Below are 9,015 nucleotides of genomic sequence, written 5' to 3' on the forward strand. Positions count from 1 at the left end.
TATGAAGTTTCCTCAAGACACTAAAAATAGAAATACCATATGATCCAGCCGTTCCACTTCTGGGCATTTATCCAAAGAAAACAAAAACACTAATTCAAAAGGATATATGCACCCCAGTGTGTATTACAGCATTATTTACAATAGCCAGTATGTGGAAGCTACCTAAGTGTTCACTGATAGATGAATAAAGAAGATGTTTATGTGTATGTATACACAATAGAATATTACTCAGCAGCCAAAAAGAATGAAATCTTTCCATTTTGATAACATAGGTAGACCTAGAAGACACTATGATGAGTGAAATAAGTCATACTGAGAAAGACAAATACCATATGGTTTCACTTACACATGGAATCGCAAAAGTAAAACAAATAAACAAGCAAAACCGAAACAAACTCCTAAGTACAGAGAATAAAATGGTGGTTACCAGAGAAGATAGGGGTGGGAAGATGGGTTAAACAGGTAAAAGGGGCGTAAGAGGTGCAACCTTCCGGTTATAAAATAAGTAAGTCACAGAGATATAAAGTATAAGGTAGGGAATATAGTCAAAATACTGTAATAACTTTGTATGCTGACTAGCTACACTTATCATGGTGGTCACTTCATAACACATAAAAATGGGAATTACTCTGTTGTACATCTGAAACTAATAGAATATTACATATAAACTATACTTCAAGTAAGAAAAATACCCTTTTTTTGTTTTTTGTTTGTTTGTTTGTTTGTTTGTTTGTTTTTTTGACGATTAGGCTGTCAGGCAAGGCCTCTCCTCAGAGGGACATATTCGTTGTGATGCTTGTAGTGTCCATGGTGGCCTGTAGGCGCCAGAGTCACCTTGAGGGAGCTCCTACCGGCCACCATGGGACACTTTGAGCATCAAAATTCATATTTAGGGAATAATACATTGTAACTCCCAAAATAAAATGAGTTCATGAACCCATACATGCATACATACATACATAAATGGAGGAGGATGGAATGTTCTTACAGTAAAAGTCCAGCTAATAACACAGACGGAGTGATGGAGTTAGGAAATCATTAATGGTTGCTACAACTCATGGATAAAAGTTTGATAAGGAATAGAATATTTACATAGTTTCAAAATATCTTCCCACAGATTACTTATTAATTGTAAAGGTAGATTTTTAACTTTACAGTGCAAAAAAAGACCCTGGACATATGACCTAATCAAGTGAGCAAAGTGACATGACTCACACTGGGACAATCAACTCACATACCTCCTGAAAGAAAGCAGAGTTGGATATAACATCCCTGCAGTGGTATTCATACCCAAACCACATACTGAATTTAGAGTCATGAGAAAACATCAAACAAGCCAACACTGGTCAACATTGTACAAAACAACTGCCCTGGACTCTTCAAAGATATAAAGAAAAACTGTCGAATTGTTCTAAATGAAAGGAGATTGAAAATCAATGCAATGTATGATCCTGGATTCAATTTTAAACTGGAGATATAAAGAAAAGCTGTGAAGGACATTCCTGAGACCACCGAGAAAAATAGTATATGCATTATGGGTTAGATAATATTGTGTCAATGTTAAATTTCCTGATTATATAAAAAGTTTTTTCTTTGTACTTTATACCAAAGTGTTTAGAGAATAAGGTAGCATAATGTCTCCAACATATTCTCAAAAGTCTCAAAAAATGTATACATCCATCCACACAGAATGGTAAAGCAAAGGGGATGGATGCAAACATTTAGTGGATCTGGGGAAATGGTATAAGAGAATTCCTTGTACTGCTATTTCAGTCTTTCTGTAAGTATGAAAATAGATCAATACGAAAAATTACCAAAAATCCAACCAATTAACCAACCAACCAAACATACCCCAAACCTCGGCTGGTTAAGCTGCTTCATCTGGTGGTATGATTGAAGTTATCCCTACAGGATAAGAAATGGATTCTGGCTGATTTAAGCAGAAAAGGGATTTATTAAAAGGTACTAGAGCTGATCTTAATTTTTTAAAAGATGTATTTATTTATTTTAGAGAGAGTATGTGTGCATGAGGAGGGGAGGGGCTGGGGGAGAGAGAAAGGGGGAAGCAGATTCCCTTCTGATCACTGAGCCTGATGTGGTTCCATCCCAGGACCCTGAGATCATGACCTGAGCTGAAACCAAGAGTCAGATGCTTAGCAGACTGAGCCCCCCAGGCACCCCTGACTTTTACTTTTTTAATAGACTGGGCAACGCAGACCAACCCTTCTGCTGAAAACAACTAAGAAAGCTGGATGAAATACAAATGTGTCCCTCCTAACGGCATCACAGAGATGGCAAGATAGTGAGGCAGGACTAAACCAAGATACCATAGAAATGGAAATCCAGAGATTTCTGCTCTGGGAGAAGAAACAGCTGAGAGTCAGAACAGCACCACTAACAATCTGACTGGTTTGGGACAGGGGTCTGAAAACTTTTTTCCTAAAAGTCCAGATGTTAAATATTTTAGGGTTGCAGACCATACAGTCTCTGGTTCTTTGTCATAATTATTCAATTTTGTCATTGTAGAATAAAATTTTAGTTTTAGCAGAGATATCTGCACATCCATGTTAATAGCAGCACGACTCATAATAGCCGAGAGGTGAATACAACTCAAATGTCCACTGGCAGATAAATGGATGAGCAAAATGTAGTAAATACATACGATAGAATATTACTGAGCCTTAACAAGGAAGGAAAATCATAGAGAATATGTTGGAGCTCGGGGAGGAGGAAAGGTAAATCGTTATTTAATGAATATAGAGTTTCAGGCTTGTAAGATGAAAAAGTTCTGGAAATCTGTTTCACAAAACAATGTGAACATATTTAGCATGATTGAACTGTACACTCAGAAATGGTTAGGATGGTAAATTTACGTTCTGTGTGTGTTGTTGTTGTTGTTGTTTTACCACAACCAAAAAATGTATGTAATAATAACAGAAAAGAGTATCAGTGAGGTTGTTCATGTAGTTAGTGATCAGGATTGTTTGTTGGAAACAAAGTTTTGGGAATCAAATGTTTGAAAATGTTTTTTAAAAAAGAAGTCATAGAAAATACATAAACAAACGAGAGTGGCTATGTTTCAATACAACTTTATGGACAATAACAGGCAGCTGGCCTGTGAACCAGAGTTTGCTGAACCCTGGGCTGAAAAACAAAGTCAAAATTCAAAACGATTGGTTATGGAAGCCCTGAGCTCACACAAGCTCAGCCATGACCTTGTCCATGTGCAAGCAATGACAGTTACACCAGGATTGCACCCCGGCCAGCAGCTTATTGTAAAAGACCTCTAGTTACAAGACACATCCTGATTTCAGAGATATTAAAATATGAAGGAAAAAAGTGAAATTTAAAATCAATGAAATTTGGCAAATATTATTCTACACCCAGAGACACCATAGCGAAGTTGTGGAAAACCCAAAACAAAACAAAAACAAAACAAAACAAAAAATCCCAAAATAAGAGCTGGGTGGGGTTCCTGGATTTATCCTCAAAAGAGCAAGAGTTCAACTGACAGATGACTTCTCAAAATCACAATGGAAGCCATAATACAGTTAAAAGACGTTATAATAAATAGAAGGAAAATAAATGGCAAGTAAGAACCCAGCAAAAATCATGCAAGAATAAAGGTAAAATAAAGACACTTCAAAACAACAACACAAGGTAATTAGTACCAGTGGAGCTATGCTAAAGGAAATTCTAGAATATTCTTCAGGAAAAAAAAAAATCCGAGATGGAAAGCTTGTAAATAGTAGAAGGAATGAAAGGAAATGAAAATGGTAAAATGAGCATTGGCTACATAAAATAATAATGATGATGTTATGAGGTTAAAAGTATATTGGTAACCAAAGTTCATGGCAAATTATAGCATATAAATTGGGAAGAGATAAATAGAGTTATAGTATTCAAAATTAAGTAGGTATAGTATTCTAATGTTAAGTATTCTATAGCATTGTTGGGGAAGAGGGTAAAAGTTCCAATTAATGTTAAATGTTAAGATGTCAAGAATGCATGTCATATTTTATAGGACAACCATGAGAAAATTAATGGGAGTATATACATTCTGAACTACTAGAGCAAAAATAGCAGGGGGTGGGGGGGGCACAATAAAAATACTTAATTCAAAAAAGTCAAAGAGGGAAGCCTGGCTGGCTTAGTCAGAAGAGCATGTGACTCTTGATTCCAGGGTCATGAGTTCAAGCACCACATTGGGTGTAGAGATTACTTAAATAAATAAAACTTAAAAAAAAATAAAAAGTCAAACGAAGGGACGATAACAAGGAAAGGTTGGGAAAATATAAAATGGAATAGAATGGCAAATTAAATTCAAATGTAATAGTTATCGTGTTAATTATAAGTAAACTAAATGTCCCAGTTGTCTGATAAGATTTTTAAAAGAAAAAAAAATTTGTTGTTCACAATAGACACATCAGAAATATAAGGAAACCAAAAGTTGAAATAATGGTAGGCATACCACGTAAATATAGAAAAAAAGCTGTCATTGAGAGAAAAAAATAGTATTAATAGGAAGAGTCAGGCACAGCCTGGGTGGCTCAGTGGTTTAGTGCCACCTTCAGCCCAGGGCGTGATCCTGGAGACCCCGAATTGAGTCCCACGTCAGGCTCCCTAGCCTGCTTCTCCCTCTGCTTGGGTCTCTGCCTCTCTCTCTCTCTTTCTCTCTCTCTCTCTCTCTGTCTTTCATGAATAAGTAAATAAAATCTTTAAAAAAAAATAAGAAGAGTCATTTCATAAAAGGCTTAATTCACCAGGAAGATAAAACTACTCTTATTTATATCTTCCCAATACATAGCCTCAAAATATATTACAGAATGAGGGAAAATAGCCACATTTATAATCATAAGAGGAGATTTTAACACATTCTCTTGTTAATTGATAAAATAAGCAGAAAAAAAAAAACCAGTATAGCTACATAAGATTTTAAAAACATAATTTACAGGGATGCTTGCTGGAGTCAGTGGGTGCAACATGCAGCTCTTGATCTCGAGGTTGTGAGTTCAAACCCCATATTGCCGGTAGAGTCTACTTAAGAACACACAATTAACAAATTTGGTTTATTGTCCATAAAAAGAACACTAACCAACAATTTTTGTGGCAAGCACACTTGAAACATTTACAATAATTTATCTTTCATATAATAAAAATCAACAGATTTCAAAGAATTGGTAATGGACAGAGTATATATTCTGACCAAAAAGCAATTAAGTAAGAAATGTTTAAAAAGTAACTAGGTGGTCCTCATATGTTCAGAAATTAAGCAATTTACTTTCCAATACCCCATGGGTCAAAGAAGATACCAAAATGAAAATTAGAAGATATTTTTATAATGTAGAAGATATTTTTAATATTTTGATAATGATAATTTAAAATTTTGATAATTTGATAAAATGTATGTGAGTATAGTTAAGGGGGAAATTTATAGGAATAAATGCATATGTTAGAGAGGATAAGCACCTGAAGATTAAATTATAAAGATAGCAGAAATTAATGAAATAAGAAAAAATATACAATAAAGATAATCAACAAAGTCAAGAGCTAATTCTTTGTTATTTAGAAGTCTCAGACATAAGTTTAGGTAGAGTGAATAGAAGGGTAGAGTGAGAAATAATTCTGTTTCTTTCTGTCTCTGAAACTCACATTGAATCTTGGCTATAAATAATTCAACTAGGGGCACCTGGTAGCTCAGCTGGTAGAGCATGCAATCTTGATATCGGAGTTGTGAATTTGAGCCCCATGTTGGGTGTAGAGATTACTTAAAAATAAGATCTTAAAAAAGTTTCATCTAATTATTACTTAAATGGGTCACTTTAGTCTATGAGCCAAAGAATCAAGTATCAAGCAAAAAGTTAAATTTTGAATGGTGTGTGTGTGTGCGTGTGTGTGTCTAAGCAACTGTAACAAAATATTAAATAGGATTTAGCTTCTTGTCCATGGAATTAGTGACAAGAGCCAGAACTGAGGTCAAAGAGGGGTTAAGTTCCACATTTCCTGGGGTCATAAATACTCATCAGGGATTCTTAAGACATGGCAAACCAATCTTTTCTTTTTTTTTAATTCTATTTATTTATTTGGGAGAGAGTGAGAGAGATCACAGAAGGAGAGGGAGAGGGACAAGCAGATTCCGCACTGAGTAGAGGGCCTGATGTGGGGGCCAGATTCCAGGACCCTGGGATCATGACCTGAGCTGAAGGCAGATGCTTAACTGACTGAGCCTCCCAGGCATCCCCAAAACCAGTCTTATTACAATCAACCACGATTCTCTAACTCAGAGGTCAGCAATCTTTTTCTGTGAAGGACTAGATAGTAAATAGTGTAGGCTATGTGGGTATGGTTTCTGTTAAGACTATGCAACTCTGCATTGTAGTGCAAAAGCCACCATAGACAATATGTGAATGTGGTTGTGTTTCAATAAAACTTAATTTACAAAAATGGGCCATGGGCCTCATTTGTCCCATGAGCTATAGTTTGTTGACTCCTGATCTAAACACAGCCCTAATATCAGGCTAAGACTGATGAAGGAGAAAGAGCATCATCGTAGATGTGAATGAGAATGCCGTGGTTGCCCCCCCACTTTCTACTCCTGAGCAAAGTGAGGGAGACAAGAAAATCACTTGAAAATACAAAGTGTGCCTGAAGGGAAGACTGGAGTCTCCTGCTCTAGTTAGATCTTCTTTCAGGGAGTGAACTTATAGCTCTGAACTTCATCTAGGTAAACAAGCTAAAGAACTGGAGTTGGCAGGGCAGAGCGAGGTAGTTTATAGCCGAGGAAGGAACAACCAACTGCTGTGACGAAGACGTGCAGAATTCCCTTAGTTCCAGGGGTCACTATGGAAGGAAACTGGATTTGATTGGTTTTGCTGTAATTTCATATAAGAGGATTTGCATCCTGGCCCAAAGACTACCCAATCAGTTGTAAATGCGTTTGAACAGGGGCCAAACTTCCCAGGGTAGAGAACCTGGTAAATAGGGAGGCTTCCAGGCTTCCCCAAGAATATATACCATGCCACAAAGAGAGAGTCGTTGGTGACCTGCCAACAAGTAGGTATCCACAACCAGCTGGAGTGAAAAAAACAAGTAGCCACAGCCAACAAAAGGCCACACTAGCAGCCAGATCAGTAGAAGACACTCATCTGTTCCCAAGAAGAGTGAGGGCCAGACCACATATCCTCTCTTCTCCACCAGACCACACACTCAGAGGTGAGGTGCAAGGGGGCTCAAAGGACAGACCTTGCCTTCCTCGATTCAGGAACGTGGTCAGTGGTAGGGGAAGGAAAGCCTTAGGTTGGAATGGGGTTGTAGCTTTAAAGGGAATGGATTTTTCATAACTGAGGGTGACCTGGAAGTTCTAGAATCTGCTCACGGTGCTATTTATTAACAAATCTGCCATGGAGAAGACAAGGAGAGTTAAAGCAGCACATTTAGGAGCCATGCCTCCTGGGAGGAAAAGGCATAGTGTTTATATATCCCTGGGTTGAGACTATTTGAAAACTAAATATCAATGTATAGTAACACCTCATTAATCTGGAGTCTACATAGTTAGTCTTTTTGGCTACACATGCCAGTGTCAAGAAACTGGAACACACACTCATAGGTACACAGGCACACACACATCTATGAAGGAAAATCTGCCTCTTCTCTATTTAAAGCATTTAAAAAAAAGATTTTATTTATTTATTCATGAGGGACATAGAAGCAGAGACATAGGCAGAGGGAGAAGCAGGCTCCCTGAGGGGACCCTGATGTAGGACTTGATCGCTGGACCCCAGAATCATGCCCTGAGCTGAAGGCAGACGCTCAACCACTGAGCCACCCAGGTGCCCCCTGCCTCTTCTTTATATCCCTCTGTGAACTACTCAAGTCTTTACGCAGAGCTGAATTAGCTAAATGATAAGAGAAAGCGAGGGTCCAGTTCTAGTATCACACGGGATGTACTTGGAGCTTAGATGTCATTTTTTTCTACACATTTGAACTTCCCTGTAACAATTAAACAATTCTTTGTTTCCACCCAACAAGATCTGGCTACCACTTATGTAAGAGGACCTCACACTTCAAAATTGGGGGACCCACAGTCGAAACAGTTACTGGCTATGTTAATGACTCAAGTGTAGTCACAGTCCCACTAAATATCCCATTGCTTAAGGAAAACATTGGAAAGTTAACCTTCAATAACTTGTGTACATAAAAATCTATACAATAATAATCATAATAATGGGAAGAATGAGAAAAACGGTTAGTATGTACAAATAAGCACAAGCAATGAGAAAACATGAAAAACCATCATAGGCCTTAATTTTTTTTAATCATTTATTTAAGTTGTGCTTAAAAATCTATAACAGGGGCACCTGGATGGCTCAGTCGTTAAAGCATCCAACTCTTGATTTTGGCTCCAGTCATGGTCTCATGGTCGTGAGATCGAGCCCTAAGTTGGGCTTTGCATTGAGTGTGGAGTCTGCTTAAGATTCTCTCTCCCTCTTTTCCTACCCCCTCTCATGCATGCATGCATGAATGCACTCTGTCTCCTTCTCTCTAATAATAAGTAAAATCTTTAAAAAATAAAAATATATGACATAAAATTTATCATCACAATCATTTTTTTCAATGTACAGTTCTATTGTGTTAAGAATATTCACATTATTGTGAAACAGAGCTCTGGAATTTTTTCATCTTCTAAAACTGAAACTTTATAGCCATTGAACAACTTCCCATTTCCCTTCCTGCTAGCCTCTGGCAACCAACATCCTATTTCCTATTTCTATGAGTTTGCTACTTTAGAGATTTCTCATAAAAGTAGAGTCATATGTCCTCTCCTTTTGGATAGGATCTCCTTTTCAAAGACTGTATAATGTTCCCTTGTATGTGTAGACCACATTCTCTTTATCCATTTATCCATTGATGGACATTTGAATTGCTTCCGCCTCTTGGGTATTAAGAATAATAATGCTGAAGAGAACAAGGGTATGGAAATACAACCTCAAAATCCTACTTTTAATTCTTTTGAAT

The sequence above is a fragment of the Canis lupus genome, chromosome 35, assembly GCF_011100685.1.
Source record: "Canis lupus familiaris isolate Mischka breed German Shepherd chromosome 35, alternate assembly UU_Cfam_GSD_1.0, whole genome shotgun sequence".
NCBI lineage: Eukaryota > Metazoa > Chordata > Mammalia > Carnivora > Canidae > Canis > Canis lupus.